Consider the following 17303-nt stretch of genomic DNA (forward strand, 5'->3'; position numbering starts at 1 on the left):
CCCATCTAGCCTTATAGCGGGTAATATTTCCCTTATTATTAGTTTTAATCTTATAGACCTATTTACCTCTAAGAATTTTATTATCCTTAGGCGGGTCTACTAAGATCCAGGTTTAATTCTTAATAAGGGAATTATATTCTTCCCGCATAGCTCTCTACTAGTCTAGGCTATTAGGAGAATTAATAGCCTAACTATAAGTAGTAGGTTCCCTATTACTATAGAGTAAGTAATAAGAGATATCTTCCTCTATATTACTTAGGCCTTCTATAGTAACATAGCTGCTACTACTAGGGATTCTAACCTCTTTAAAGGTCTCTCTAAGAGGATGAGGTACTTCTTCTATAGGGCTATTAATAGTAGCCTCTATAGTAGTTAATTCCTTAGAGGATTTTTCTCTAAGGCGCTTACTTCTCCTAGGCTCCTCCCTACTAGTATCTATAGTAGTTATAGACCTAGATCTTAGTCTATTAGGAGGGCTAGTTATAGAAGAAGGAAATATAGGCTTAGTATAGTCTATATCTTCCTTATCTTCTATACTTTTAGTATAGAGAGAAGGAAATTCATCCTCTTTAAAGGTAACATCCCTAGTGCGTATAATAGCTTGTTTTTCTATATCCCAGCATCTATAAATATGCTCCCCCTTAAAGCCTAATAATATACCAGGCCTAGAGCGTGGAGAATACTTAGAGGATATAGTACGCTTTTCTCTAGGGATATTTATAAAGACTTTACTTCCGAAAGTCTTTATATAAGAGAGATTTATAGTAGGAGACCTACCCTTAGCTATATTTAGCCGGGCTAGAGGCGAAATATCCTCTAGGGACTTCTTAGGGGTCCGGTTTAGAATATAAGTAGCGGTTTTAATAGCCTCTAGCTAGAAGGTAAGGGGGACCTTAGAATTTAAGAGAAGGCAACGGGTAATAGTATCTATTAACCCATGTGTCCTCTCTATAAGCCCGTTTTACTCTAGGCTATAAGGAGAACTCTTTTCTAGAGTTATTTCTTTATTTTCAGCTAGTAAATCTAGCTGAGTTCCCCTATATTCTAGGCCATTATCTAGCCTTAAAGACTAGACTTTACCATGCGGCTCTATAAGTTTAAGATAGTAAACTATCTTATTATAGGCTTCTCCTTTAGTAAATAGGGGGAATACCTATGTAAACCTACTATAATAGTCTATAAAGGCTATATAGTAGGTATATCCCCCTATTCCCTTAGGAGTAATAGGTCCTATAACATCTAGACCTATCTTCTTATAAGGTTTAGAGACCGCTACTAGTGTAGTAGATATAGTATGCTTAGATTTAGCTAAAGGGTATATAGAATAGTCTATTTTACTACCCTTAATAGGTAGTAGTGCCCTAAGAGCTTCTAAGTTTATATACCCTAACCTATTATACTATAGGTTTAAATCTGCTATATATGAGTGATTTATAGTAGATTCTACCTTAGGTAGAATAAATAGGTTATTTTAAAGTAAAACTTCGGCATATATCTGCTCTCTTTTATCTATAAGTCTTAAGTTCTTTATATCTAGATATATACCATGTATATAAAGCCTAGATATAGAGATAAGATTTATAGATAAATTAGGGATATAGAGAGCGTCTAGAAGGGTTAGATTTATCCTTCTATTAGCGTACTTTAAGGTAATAGGTATAGTACCTATTCCTTTAGCATAGATCTCTCCTTTACCTAGTTTTATAGGTAAATTTACTTCTTTTAAAGAAGTAAAGAGATCTTTATATCTAGACATATAGGCTGTAGCCCCGGTGTCTAGAATCTAGTTATTTAGACCGGGACCCGCGGTAAAATAAGAGGTATAACCCGTAATATGTAGGGTATCCTCTAAATCCGTAGGACTACTATTATTTTCTTTACCCTTTAAATTCCTAGCTCTTTTATAGCAGTTCTTTTCTAGATGGCTATTCTTTTTATAATAAGAGCACTTCTTAGTACTCTTATTATTATAAGTAGAGGCGTTCTTTTTAGAAGAAGATTTCCCTTTATTACTAGTTATAGTAATAAGGGCAGTATTACTTTCTTCTTCTAGTTCTTAGCGCTAAGACTCTTCTACTAGACACTCTATAAGGTGGTCTAGAGTAGTCTCTTCTTTTAGCCCTAGCTAGGCTACGGCGCTCTATGAAGAATAGCTACTAGGTATATTACTAAAGAATACACCTAGTTTCTGCCTCTCCGTTAAGGCTATCTTAGTCTAAGATAATAGGGTTATCTCATCTAATAGATTAGCTACCTAGGTATTAATATCTCCCGTATCTTTAAGGCTTAGTAGCCTTATAAAGTATGAGACTTCCCATGAAAGTCCCTTAGATTCATATCTTTTTCTAAGGGCTTCTCCCATAGAACTTACAGTTCTATAATGGGCAATGCTAGAATAAAGTTTAGGATCTATAGAGATCCTAATAAAAGTCCTTATTCTAGCATCATTAACCTCCTAGGTAGGATCTTCTACTTTAGGTTAAGATTTAGAGTCTAGATAGGCTTTTAGCCCTTCTATAATTACTATATTATTTATAGTAGATCGCTAAGACTCCTAGTTCTCAGGGCCTTTAAGTTTAGGAATGCTAGGGAATTCTTTTCCTATATTTCCTAGTAGAAGATGTTCCTTTCTTAAGGTATATTAAAGATTTTATACCTTATAGAGGTCTTTAGAGTATAAAACTCTTTATACTTATAGTTTTAAGCGGAAACTATAAGTGTATGAAGTCTTAAAGTTTATTAGGTGCTAATAGGCCTAAGGCACCTAATAGAAAGTAGGGAGATTATTAGAGTATTAATGTTTTCTCTAATAACTTAGCCGAGAGTAGAGATATAAAGAATCTGATTTTAGATCCTTGTCCGCCGAGTTTTTCTCTTCAAAACGGTATACTACTTTACTTACTAAGCAAAGTATTCGGGTCGATGCGGGTCGAAAACGTTTCGAAGTATCATGAAGTTTTAGTGTTCCTTATGCTAAGACACTAGCAGGAACTAGTGTAAACGGGTAACGCTTAGGCCTAATATGGTATAGAGGCTGCGCAGCCACACCTTATATTAACATAGTTGATAGAAATGTAAGGAAATCCGGAGAAAGGCGGAGAAAGGTAAAGAATAGGTAGTAAATAAGGCTATTCTAGACTACTAGAAGGTTCTAGAATAAAATCCTAGGTAGATATAGGCCCGACGGTCCTAGGAAAAATTTAATAGGCTAAGAGCCTAAGGATAGGGCTTAGGATACTAGTCCTTACTCTAAAAAAATGCCTTACTTATATAAATAAGTAGGCTTTCCCTAGACTTCTTTATAAGTTTAGCTTAATAGCTATCTACTAAGATAGTCTTACTAAGCCTTACTTATAAGAGCAGTCTAGTATAGAAAGAATAGTATATTCTTTCTTATAAGTAGGGAAGGAAGTAAAATCCTACTTATAAATTATAAGGCAAGCTATATAGTAATCTATAGATTACTATTAGCCGGGCTCATAACCTATTAGCGGTATTCTATAAAGATAAGTAATATCTTTATTATATACCGTATGGTAGATGGTTTATAGTAGAGAATGTAGTAGATTCTTTACTATAAGAGAACTTCCTTAAAGGACTAACTAGCAGGCTACCTAAGGGTGTTTATATAGAAGAACCTATAGATTCTAGAGAGTTCTATCTCTAGGTAATTAGTAATAGGTTCTTCTATTAATAGAAGACGATTTTTAATTAATCTAGACTAGAAGATTCTAGGCCTTAGTAATGAGATAATCTAGAATAAGGGCTAGAATCTAAAAGAACCCGTAGGAATAAGTTCTTAGTAATAGAGGAGGTCTAGAAGAGTCTAGAATAGTCTAGACTTATTCTTAGGCCTCTAATAGTAGTACTTAAGTTATTATTCTCTAGGGGTAACCTAGTAGCCTCCTTTATAAGGGTATCTACTTATAGGTTTCCTCTAATCCCTATGTAGCCTAGGGCCTATAAGAAGGTAAGACTACCTTATCTAGCTATAATTAAGTGGCCTATATCTATAGCTTAAAGTTATAGTCCTTAACCTAGTAGGTTAGACGGGGTTTAGAGGCAGTATAGTATAGCTTAGTTATCTATATATACTATAATCTATTATCCTAGCCATTTCTAGGCAGCTAGCTCTATAGCCCTTATAAGTGCCTCTAGTTCTCTATCATATATAAGCTAGTATAGTCTAGTGTTTACTCTATATCTTACTACTACTCTTATACTATCTTATTAGGTGTCGTATGCTATAATCCCTATACCTACTCTATTTTCTTTTAGGATAGATGAAGCGTTAGAGTATAGAATGACTACTTAAGTTATATATCCTATATATCTAATGTATGCTTAGGCTTCTTATTCCTTTTAGAGGTAGCTAATCTTAACTTCATACGGCGTAGTCTTTTTCTATAGGGGAAAGGAACCATGCTTAATTAGGCTTTTAGTACCTATTACTAGGTCTAAAATTATGTTCTAGACATGTTTAAGTTATATCTAGCATCCTAGTATGCTCTCTAGTTTAAACTTATTAATAATTATATATACTAGGTGTTAGTAACTAAGTTTAAAGAGTCTTATAGCGTATACTTAAAGTAATATATTCCTCCTAAGGTAGGAGGAGAGAAGGCCTACTTTAATTTCTATAGGAATAATTAGGGAGGTATAAAAGGCTTCTAGGATTTAGTATAGTCTACTATTTTAAAGTGTTCATCTAAGTATCTTAGAGCTACTAACCCGCTAGAAAACTAGGGACCTATAATCTACTACACTTTATACGTAAGTAAGGTATAGCTATTAGATAGTAGTAGGGAATAGTCTATATTATATATTAGCTAGCCGTATAAGTCATCTAAGTAATTACTTTACTTAGGCATTTTAAATTATTATATACTACTAGAATGATAGGTATATATTAAACTATATCCTAAGCTATTAGATAAGTTACTTTAGCTATACTATATAATCTCCTAGGAGTATAATTATAGCTACCTTAGCCTTATCTAAGCTTATAAAATAGATAAGGTCTATTTTATCTTTATTAAAGTTAACGGCATACTAGGTTCTAAGTGAGAAGAGCTAGGTTACTTCCTACTAGAGGATCCGCGTATTTTTCTTCTAACTCATTAAGGAGATTATAATTAAAACATTATTAATGTATAAGAGGAATCTTACTAAGTAAGAGGAAAAGAGCTTTCGTATATAGATAAGAAATAGGATTAGGGAGACTAGGCTTTCTTAGGGGATTCCTAAAACTATTAGATAAAGGTCCTCTTATTAGCTATTAAAGGAGATCTAGAGTTATTAACTACTAGTAAATATCTTTACCTATGCTAGGAGGGAAGTAGGGAGCCTAATTTCCCCTATTATATATAAGAGCTAGTTATAGGCTATATAGTTAAAAGCGCCTTATACATTAAGGAATAGAGTTAATATCTTATACCGTGCCCTCCTCTCATCCTAGATAATATATATAAGGATTATTACTATATTAATTACTAACTTCTATAGTCGTCCGCCTATTTAGGATGGGTATAGGAGGTAGGTAGCTTCTATAAGCGCTCTAAGATGTTTTACTATAATGTGTTTAAGGACTTTTCCTAGGTAGTTAAGTAGGGAGATAACTCTATACGCTTTTAGGTCTACGTAATTAGGTTTTCCTAGCTTCTTAAGTATTATACCTACTACTTCTCTCTAGTATTCTAGGTAATATCCGTACGTAAAAAGGGTTTACTATACCTAGGTAAATTTTTCGGGAGAAGCGTTATACGCCTTAGTAATCATCCTTTAGTAGATCTAGTCTAGCCTAGGGGTGGTGCCTTTAATCTTATAAGAGTAGGTATACTATACTTCCTTATCTATAAGGGAGGGCTAGTCCTATAGCCCTTCCTTATAGTTTATCTAGTTACGTAGGGGAATATATAGTAGTAGGGTAAAGAGTTTCTAATAGAAGGCGGTATACTTACCGTTATATAATGATTAGAGTTAATCTTAAAGGTTACGTTTCTAGGGGATCCGCTTAGATCGGGTTAATTTCCTATACACTATTACCTTATAGATAGACTAGGGTGTTTCTTTTATAAGGAAGTTATTCTAGTACTCTTATTTTACCTACTTAATGGCTATGTTATATATATTATATGCTTATATATAGGCGTCTAGGTCCTAATATGCTCTATACCTTACTTATATAGCGGTTATCCTTAAGGTTATAAGGAGTTAGGACTACTAGGGTTTTTATTACTATTAAGGGGTTACCCGTAGGATGCTATATTTAGCTACTATTTCTATTACCTTTATAAGGCTACGTCTAAGTTAGTCTAGGTCCTCTTATAAGGTCCTACTAGAGAGTATGTATTATACCCTATTAGGAAGGGCTTAGGTAAGTAGAATCATAATCTTATATAACTCTTCTCGGATGATTTACCTATACTAGGCCTAGTTAGCCTTTTTAACATTAAACCGTAGTAGTAGCATTAGTATATCTTAAAACTCGTCGTACGTAATAGTAAAGAGAATAGCATTATAGTTAGATAGGATAGCTAGATAAGGTAGTCTTACCTTCTTATAGGCCCTAGGCTACATAGGGATTAGAGGAAACCTATAAGTAGATACCCTTATAAAGGAGGCTACTAGGTTACCCCTAGAGAATAATAACTTAAGTACTACTATTAGAGGCCTAAGAATAAGTCTAGACTATTCTAGACTCTTCTAGACCTCTTCTATTACTAAGAACTTATTCCTACGGGTTCTTTCAGATTCTAGCCCTTATTCTAGATTATCTTATTACTAAGGCCTAGAATCTTCTAGTCTAGATTAATTAGAAATCGTCTTCTATTAATAGAAGAACCTATTACTAATTACCTAGAGATAGAACTCTCTAGAATCTATAGGTTCTTCTATATAAACACCCTTAGGTAGCCTACTAGTTAGTCCTTTAAGGAAGTTCTCTTATAGTAAAGAATCTACTATATTCTCTACTATAAACCATCTACTATACGGTATATAATAAAGATATTACTTATCTTTATAGAATACCGCTAACAGGTTATGAGCCCGGCTAATAGTAATCTATAGATTACTATATAGCTTACCTTATAATTTATAAGTAGGATTTTACTTCCTTCCCTACTTATAAGAAAGAATATACTATTCTTTCTATACTAGACCGCTCTTATAAGTAAGGCTTAGTAAGACTATCTTAGTAGATAGCTATTAAGCTAAACTTATAAAGAAGTCTAGGGAAAGCCTACTTATTTATATAAGTAAGGTATTTTTTAGGGTAAGGACTAGTATCCTAAGCCCTATCCTTAGGCTCTTAGCCTATTAAATTTTTCCTAGGACCGTTAGGCCTATATCTACCTAGGATTTTATTCTAGAACCTTCTAGTAGTCTAGAATAGCCTTATTTACTACCTATTCTTTACCTTTCTCCGCCTTTCTCCGGATTTCCTCACATTTCTATCAACTATGTTAATATAAGGTGTGGCTGCGCAGCCTCTATACCATATTAGGCCTAAGCGTTACCCGTTTACACTAGTTCCTGCTAGTGTCTTAGCATAAGGAACACTAAAACTTCATGATACTTCGAAACATTTTCGACCCGCATTGACCCGAATACTTTGCTTAGTAAGTAAAGTAGTATACCGTTTTAAAGAGGAAAACTCGGCGGACAAGGATCTAAAATCAGATTCTTTATATCTCTACTCCCGGCTAAGTTATTAGAGAAAATATTAATACTCTAATAATCTCCCTACTTTCTATTAGGTGCATTAGGCCCATTAGCACCTAATAAACTTCAAGACTTCATACACTTATAGTTTCTACTTAAAACTATAAGTATAAAGAGTTTTATACTCTAAAGACCTCTATAAGGTATAAAATCTTTAATATACCTTAAGAAAGAAACATCTTCTACTAGGAAATATAGGAAAAGAATTCCCTAGCATTCCTAAACTTAAAGGCCCTGAGAACTAGGAGTCTTAGTGATCTACTATAAATGATATAGTAATTATAGAAGGGCTAAAAGCCTATCTAGACTCTAAATCTTAACCTAAAGTAGAAGATCCTACCTAGGAGGTTAATAATGCTAGAATAAGGACTTTTATTAGGACCTCTATAGATCCTAAACTTTATTCTAGCATTACCCATTATAGAACTATAAGTTCTATGGGAGAAGCCCTTAGAAAAAGATGTGAATCTAAGGGACTTTTATGGGAAGTCTCACACTTTATAAGGCTACTAAGCCTTAAAGATACGGGAGATATTAATACCTAGGTGGCTAATCTATTAGATGAGATAACCCTATTATCTTAGACTAAGATGGCCTTAATGGAGAGGCAGAAACTAGGTATATTCTTTAGTAATATACCTAGTAGCTATTCTTTATGGAGTGCCGTAGCCTAGCTAGGACTAAAAGAAGAGACTACTCTAGACTACCTTATAGAGCGTCTAGTAGAAGAGTCTCGGCGCCGAGAACTAGAAGAAGAAAGTAATACTACCCTTATTACTATAACTAGTAATAAAGGGAAATCTTCTTCTAAAAAGAACGCCTCTACTTATAATAATAAGAGTACTAAGAAGTGCTCTTATTATAAAAAGAATGGCTATCTAGAAAAGGACTGCTATAAAAGAGCTAGGAATTTAAAGGGTAAAGAAAATAATAGTAGTCCTACGGATTTAGAGGATACCCTACATATTACGGGTTATACCTCTTATTTTACCGCGGGTCCCGGCCTAAATAACTAGATTCTAGATACCGGGGCTACAGCCTATATGTCTAGATATAAAGATCTCTTTACTTCTTTAAAAGAAGTAAATTTACCTATAAAACTAGGTAAAGGAGAGATCTATGCTAAAGGAATAGATACTATACCTATTACCTTTAAGTACACTAATAGAAGGATAAATCTAACCCTTCTAGACACTCTCTATATCCCTAATTTATCTATAAATCTTATCTCTATATCTAGGCTATATATACATGGTATATATCTAGATATAAAGAACTTAAGACTTATAGATAAAAGAGAGCAGATATATGCTAAAGTTTTACTTTAGAATAACCTATTTATACTACCTAAGTTAGAATCTACTATAAATTACTCATATATAGCAGATTTAAACCTATAGCATAATAGGTTAGGGTATATAAACTTAGAAGCTCTTAGGGCACTACTACCTATTAAGGGTAGTAAAATAGACTATTCTATATGCCCTTTAGCTAAATCTAAGTGTACTATATCTACTACACTAGTAGCGGTCTCTAAACCTTATAAGAAGATAGGTCTAGATGTTATAGGACCTATTACTCCTAAGGGAATAGGGGGATATACCTACTATATAGCCTTTATAGACTATTATAGTAGGTTTACATAGGTATTCCCCCTATTTACTAAAGGAGAAGCCTATAATAAGATAGTTTACTATCTTAAACTTATAGAGCCGTATGGTAAAGTCTAGTCTTTAAGGCTAGATAATAGCCTAGAAAATAGGGGAACTTAGCTAGATTTACTAGCTGAAAATAAAGGAATAACTCTAGAAAAGAGTTCTCCTTATAGCCTAGAGCAAAACGGGCTTATAGAGAGGATACATAGGTTAATAGATACTATTACCTGTTGCCTTCTCTTAAATTCTAAGGTCCCCCTTACCTTCTAGCTAGAGGCTATTAAAACCGCCACTTATATTCTAAACCGGACCCCTAAAAAGTCCCTAGAGGGTATTTCACCTCTAGCCCGGCTAAATATAGCTAAGGGCAGGTCTCCTACTATAAATCTCTCTTATATAAAGACTTTCGGAAGTAAAGTCTTTATAAACATCCCTAGAGAAAAGCGTACTATATCCTCTAAGTATTCTCCACGCTCTAGGCCTAGTATATTATTAGGCTTTAAGGGGGAGCATATTTATAGATGCTGGGATATAGAAAAACAAGCTATTATACGCACTAGGGATGTTACCTTTAAAGAGGATGAATTTCCTTCTTCCTATACTAAAAGTATAGAAGATAAGGAAGATATAGACTATACTAAGCCTATATTTCCTTCTTCTATAACTAGCCCTCCTAATAGACTAAGATCTAGGTCTATAACTACTATAGATACTAGTAGGGAGGAGCCTAGGAGAAGTGAGCGCCTTAGAGAAAAATCCTTTAAGGAATTAACTACTATAGAGGCTACTATTAATAGCCCTATAGAAGAAGTACCTTATCCTCTTAGAGAGACCTTTAAAGAGGTTAGAATCCCTAGTAGTAGCAGCTATGTTACTATAGAAGGCCTAAGTAATATAGAGGAAGATATCTCTTATTACTTACTCTATAGTAATGGGGAACCTACTACTTATAGTTAGGCTATTAATTCTCCTAATAGCCTAGACTGGCAGAGAGCTATGCGGGAAGAATATAATTCCCTTATTAAGAATTAAACCTGGATCTTAGTAGACCCGCCTAAGGATAATAAAATTCTTAGAGGTAAATGGGTCTATAAGATTAAAACTGATAATAAGGGAAATATTACCCGCTATAAGGCTAGATGGGTAGTGTAAGACTAAAATTAGGAGTATAGTATAAACTATAAAGAGACTTTTAGTCCTATAGTCTCACCTATAGTTTTACGCCTACTACTAAGCCTTTCTGCCTATTTAGACCTAGAAATCATACATATAGACATCGAAACCGCCTTCCTAAATGGGAAAATAAATGAAGACGTCTATGTATATCAACCTACAGGCTTTAAGCTTAATAATAAAGTCTATAAATTAAAGAAAGCTCTCTATAGCCTAAAATAAGCCCCTAGGGCATGGGCAGCCTATTTTAGCCGCTTCTTAGAAGAGAATAGCTATAAACAGCTTCTATCTAAGGCCTGCTTATATACTAAGACCTCTAAAGAAGGCTTATTTATATGGGTCTTAGTATACGTAGATGATATCCTACTTTTTAGTAAGGATATGTCTATTATTAATTCTTTTAAAGAATTAATAAGGTCTAGGTTTACTATTAAGGACCTAGGACCTATTTCCTATTATTTAGGAATTTAAGTCACCCGGGATAGGTCTAAAAAGACTATATCTTTATTATAGGAAGGCTATCTTTCTAAAGTCTTAGAGACTTTCTCTCTAAGCTCTATTACGCCTTCTAAGACTCCTTATTTATATAAGGAGCTTCCTAGACCACCCGCGGACTATTAGGCTAGTGAAGACCTTATTAAAGAGTATAGATCTTTAATAGGCTCTCTTCTATATGCTATAGTCTATACTAGGCCTGATATAGCTTATATACTAGCTTCTTTAAGCTAGTATTTAAGCTGCCCTCTAGTAGAGCACCTTAGAGCTACTAAAAGAGTCTTATCCTATCTAAAAGGAACTAAAGATTATACTATTACCTATAAGGGTACTAGTTTTAATCTAGAATCCTACTCCGACTCTAACTTAGGGAATGAGCTTAATAGACATTCTCTAGTAGCTTATATTATTTACTCTACTAATGGGCCTATAGCCTGGAAGGCTAGTAGACTAACCTATGTCTCTATTTCTACTATGGAAGTAGAATACATAGGTTATAGTATACTAGCTAAGGTTATCCTTTATATTAAAGGATTTTTAGAAGAGTTAGGTTATAAAGACCTTATACCTACTCCTATAGTCCTTAAAGGGGATAATATACCGGCTATAGCTGCTACGGAAGATGCTACTAAAAAGTCTAAGAATATAGATATAAGGTATTACTTCTTAAGGCAGCTAGTTAAGGAGAAACTTATAAGATTCTCCTATATCTCTACTAAAGAGATGCCTATAGACGCCTTAACTAAGGTACTTACTAAGGCTCTCTTTACTAAATTCCTCTCTATTACCCTGCGTAATAAGTTAGGGGGAGTATTAGAGGCCTAAGAATAAGTCTAGACTATTCTAGACTCTTCTAGACCTCTTCTATTACTAAGAACTTATTCCTACGGGTTCTTTTAGATTCTAGCCCTTATTCTAGATTGTCTCATTACTAAGGCCTAGAATCTTCTAGTCTAGATTAATTAGAAATCGTCTTCTATTAATAGAAGAACCTATTACTAATTACCTAGAGATAGAACTCTCTAGAATCTATAGGTTCTTCTATATAAACACCCTTAGGTAGCCTGCTAGTTAGTCCTTTAAGGAAGTTCTCTTATAGTAAAGAATCTACTACATTCTCTACTATAAACCATCTACCATACGGTATATAATAAAGATATTACTTATCTTTATAGAATACCGCTAATACTTACTATATACTAGCCCCTACACTATAGAAAAGCATAACTATAAATACTATATAAAGAGAGGCATAATATATACCTATATAGCATTAAAGTATAGTAACTATAACGGTACTTATTACTCCTAGGACCTAAACTATCCCTATTATCTAATAAAGCCATCCCCCTAGCATAAATATTAGGTAACCTTAAAGTTATGTAAGTTAACTTAAACTAGAATGCCTAGGCTATAGAAGTAGTACTCTAGGATACTCTCTACTTAGTTATCCACCTAATATTTATCTAGGAACTATGGATGACACTATAAGAAGATATAGCTAATATATAATTAATCTCTTACCCCTCTATAATATAAATTCTCCTAACCTTCCTATAGGGCTCCCATCCTTAGATAATGCTCTACCTAAATAAATCCCTTACCTAAGTCTAGGTAATTCCTTACCTAGATATTTTCTCTAGCCTAGACTACCTTACCGTTAATTTAACCTATAGAGAAGATACTATCTACATAGTTAATATCTATAATAAGGTAGAATAAGGTAACCCATCCTCCCTATATATAATAGAAAGAGTCATTAAGTATAGCCCCCCTACTATGCTAATAATCTACGTAGGGGACTTTAATAAATACTATCTAATATAGGACCTACTCTCCCCCTAATCTTATAAAGTAGAAGCTCTATATGAATAGATTAAGGAAAACCGCCTTAAACTCTAAAACTAGCCTAGAGTAGGTACCTTCTTTTATATAGGGATAGAAAGGGAAATAGTTATTAACCTATCCCTATATACTCTAATAATTACCGCTTAAGTAATTAACTAGTAGTTATAAGAGAACCCCTTATCTAACCATAACGCTATTCTCTTTACTATTACGTATAATAAGTTTTAGGACATACTAATACCTCTACTACGGTTTAACGTTAAAAAAGCTAACTAGGCCTAATATAGGTAAATCGTCTAAGAAGAGTTAAATAAGATTATAATTCTACCTATCTAAGCCCTTCCTAATAGGGTATAATATATACTCTCTAGTAGGACCTTATAAGAGGACCTAGACTAACTTAGATAAAGCCTTATAAAGGTAATAGAGATAGTAGCTAAACATAGCATCCTATAGGTAACACCTAGATAGTAATAAAAACTATAGTAGTCCCTACTCCTTATAGCCCTAAGGATAACTACTATATAAGTAAGGTATAGGGCATGTTAGGACTAAGTTATATATATATAAGCATAGAATATATATAACACGGCTATTAAGTAGGTAAAATAAGAGTACTAGAATAACTTCCTCATAAAAGAAATACCCTAGTCTATCTATAAGGTAATAGCGTATATGAAATTAACCTAATCTAAGCGGATCCCCTAGATATATAACCTTTAAGATTAACTCTAATCATTATATGATAGTAAGTATACTACCTTCTATTAGAAACTCTTCCCCCTACCGCTATACGTCCCCCTACGTAAATAGATAAACTATAAGGAAGGGCTATAGGACTAGCCCTCCCTTATAGATAAGGAAGTATAGTATACCTACTCTTATAAGATTAAAGGTACTACCCCTAGGCTAGACTAGATCTACTAAAGGATAATTACTAAGGCATATAATACTTCTCCTAGAAAATTTACCTAGGTATACTGAACCTTCTTTACGTATAGATACTACCTAGAATGCTAGAGAGAAGCGGTAGGAGTAATACTTAAGAAACTAGGGAAACCTAATTATATAGACCTAAAAGTATATAGAGTTATCTCCCTACTTAACTACCTAGGAAAAGTTCTTAAACATATTATAGTAAAACATCTTAGAGTACTTATAGAAGCTACCTACCTCCTATACCTATCCTAAATAGGTAGATAACTATAGAAGTTAGTAATTAATATAGTAATAATCCTTATACATATTATCTAGGATAAGAGGAGGGTATAGCGTAAGATATTAATCCTATTCCTTAATATATAAGGCGCCTTTAATTATGTAGCCTATAACTAGCTCTTATATATAATAGGGAAAATTAGGCTCCCTACTTCCCTCCTAGTATAGGTAAAGATATTTACTAGTAGTTAATAACTCTAGATCTCCTTTAATAGCTAATAAGAAGACCTTTATCTAATAGTTTTAGGAATCCCTTAAGGAAGCCTAGTCTCCCTAATCCTATTTCTTATCTATATATAAAAGCTCTTTTCCTCTTACTTAGTAAGATTCCTCTTATATATTAATGATGTTTTAATTATAATCTCCTTAATAAGCTAGAAGAAAAATGCGTAGATCCTCTAGTAGGAAGTAACCTAGCTCTTCTTACTTAGAACCTAGTATACTATTAACTTTAATAAAGATAAAATAGACCTCATCCATTTTATAAGCTTAAATAAGGCTAAGGCAGCCATAATTACACTCCTAGGAGATTATATAGTAAAACTAAAGTAACTCATCTAATAGATTAGGATATAGTTTAATATACGCCTATTATTCTAGTAGTATATAATAATTTAAAATGCCTAAGTAAAGTAATTACTAGGATAACTCATGTAGCTAGCTAATATATAATATAGACTATCCCCTACTACTATCTAATAGCTATACCTTACTTATATATAAAGTATAGTAGATTATAGGTCCCTAGTTTTCTAGTAAGTTAGTAGCTCTAAGATACTTAGATAAACACTTTAAAATAGCGGACTATACTAAATCCTAGAAGCCTTTTATACCTCCCTAATTATTCCTATAGAAATTAAAGTAGGCCTTCTCCCCCCCTACCTTAGGAGGAACATGTCACTTTAAGTATACACTATAAGACTCTTTAAACTTAGTTACTAACACCTAGTATATATAATTATTAATTAGTTTAAACTAGAGAGTATACTAGGATACTAGATATAACTTAAATATATCTAGAACATAATTTTAGACCTAGTAATAGGTACTAAAAGCCTAATTAAGTATGGTTCCTTTCCCCTATAGAAAAAGACTATACTATATGAAGTTAAGATTAGCTACCTCTAAAAGGAATAAGAAGCCTAAGTATATATTAGACGTATAGGATATATAACTTAAGTAGTCATCCTATATTCTAATGCTTTATCTATCCTAAAAGGAAATAGAGTAGGTATAGGGATTATAGTATATAATACCTAATAAGATAGTATAAGAGTAGTAGTAAGATATAGAGTAAATACTAGACTATACTAGCTTATATATAATAGAGAACTAGAGGCACTTATAAGGGCTATAGAGCTAGCTACCTAGAAATGGCCTAGGTAATAGATCATAGTATACATAGATAACTAAGCTATACTATACCGCCTCTAAACCCCGTCTAACCTACTAGGTTAAGGTCTATAACTTTAAGCTATAGATATAGGCTACTTAATTATAGCTAGATAAGGTAGTCTTACCTTCTTATAGGCCCTAGGCTATATAGGGATTAGAGGAAACCTATAAGTAGACACCCTTATAAAGGAGGCTACTAGGCTAACCCTAGAGAATAACTACTTAAGCACTACCCTCCTTAGGATACACGTATAATAAAGAACTATAGTAGAATAGATAATATATACTATATAATACTAGGAAGTATAGATACTACCATCCTAGGGGTTATATATATATAACTTCCTACCTATACTAAGGATATCTATCTAACTCCCTAAGTATAGATAACTAGAAGTATTAGCCTACTTCTAATTAAAACTAAACTATAGCTACTTTAGAGCCTACCTAGTATAGTTTAGTAAGATAGACTAGGATAATTATAGCTATAATAATACTACCTAATAAACACTATAACACCTTATTAGTAACTACTTACTCTATAGCTCTACTAGGAGAGAAGCTATATAGGTAGCGTATAAGGCGTATAATAATAATAGTAGGAAAATAGCCTCTATACCCTATAGAGAGCTATTCTAAGGAGATGTTAGTAGATAATTCATACTTAAATTCATATGTTAAACGAAGGTTTCTACTAGGGCATAGCATATATAAATAGTAGACTAAGGGAAAAAAGAAGAGTAAAAAGAAGAGGAGAGAATCTATTCTAATCTCTACTAGTAGAGTAAATAATAAGCTCTATAATCCCTCTACTTATAGTTCCTATAGGTACTACCCTAGAACCCCTCTAACTAAAGATAATTAAGGAAAGGACCCCTTTATCTATAATCTACCTAATACCCTCTAGGCTTATACCCCTCCTCTACCTTATATAGAGCCTCTACTAAGACCCTAGCCCTCTAGATTAGAAAGGCGTTAATATAGCTTAGATAACTACTCTATAACTACTCTAGCTAAATCCTCCTACTCCTAATAATAATTAGATAACTATTTAGCGGTAAGGTAAGGGCTTAACGCTATTTATCTATATAGTATACCTAGGCTAGGGCGGCATATAGAGCTCTATTATTAGTAATAATATTAATATATAGTCATCTAATAGCGGTAATAGGGCTAGATTAAATTATAAGTAACATTAATATAGATTAAACCTAGGTTCTTTAGCATTATTTATTTTCTATAATAAGTATTAGCTAACTATACTAGTTAGCTAGAAGATATATACTACTAGTTAAAAACCTTACCCGCCTTTTTTACCTTTATAGGTGCTAAGAAAGGTATTATATAATACTAACTAAAAAATAGTGCTATTAGGAATAGTACTAGAACGCTATAGTAGAGTATATATATAATCTACCTTACCTACTACCCTATACTATATTTACTTTTCTATATATACCTTCTTTCTATTCCCCTTCCTTTCCTTACTCTTACTTCATACTACCTATCTACTTAGATAATAGTAGGAAGGCTAGTTCTTAGCCCCCCCTTACCTAAAAAGAGCCTAGATAAACTATCTATCTATAATAACCCTATACTAACATTATACTAAGAATTATACTTTATTATATAAGATTCTTTAGCTAGGCATCCCTACTTACCTTATAAATATATATAGTATCCCCTATAGATAGCTCCGTCTTAGATAGCCTATAGCTCTAGTAAGACGTAAAATAATTAATTAATTAATTAATGACTAATTTTTAACCTATATATTTTAACTTGTCAGCTTCT

This window comes from Phyllosticta citriasiana, assembly GCF_038021145.1.
Source record: "Phyllosticta citriasiana strain CBS 120426 chromosome Unknown IWZ02scaffold_7, whole genome shotgun sequence".
NCBI classification, from domain to species: domain Eukaryota; kingdom Fungi; phylum Ascomycota; class Dothideomycetes; order Botryosphaeriales; family Phyllostictaceae; genus Phyllosticta; species Phyllosticta citriasiana.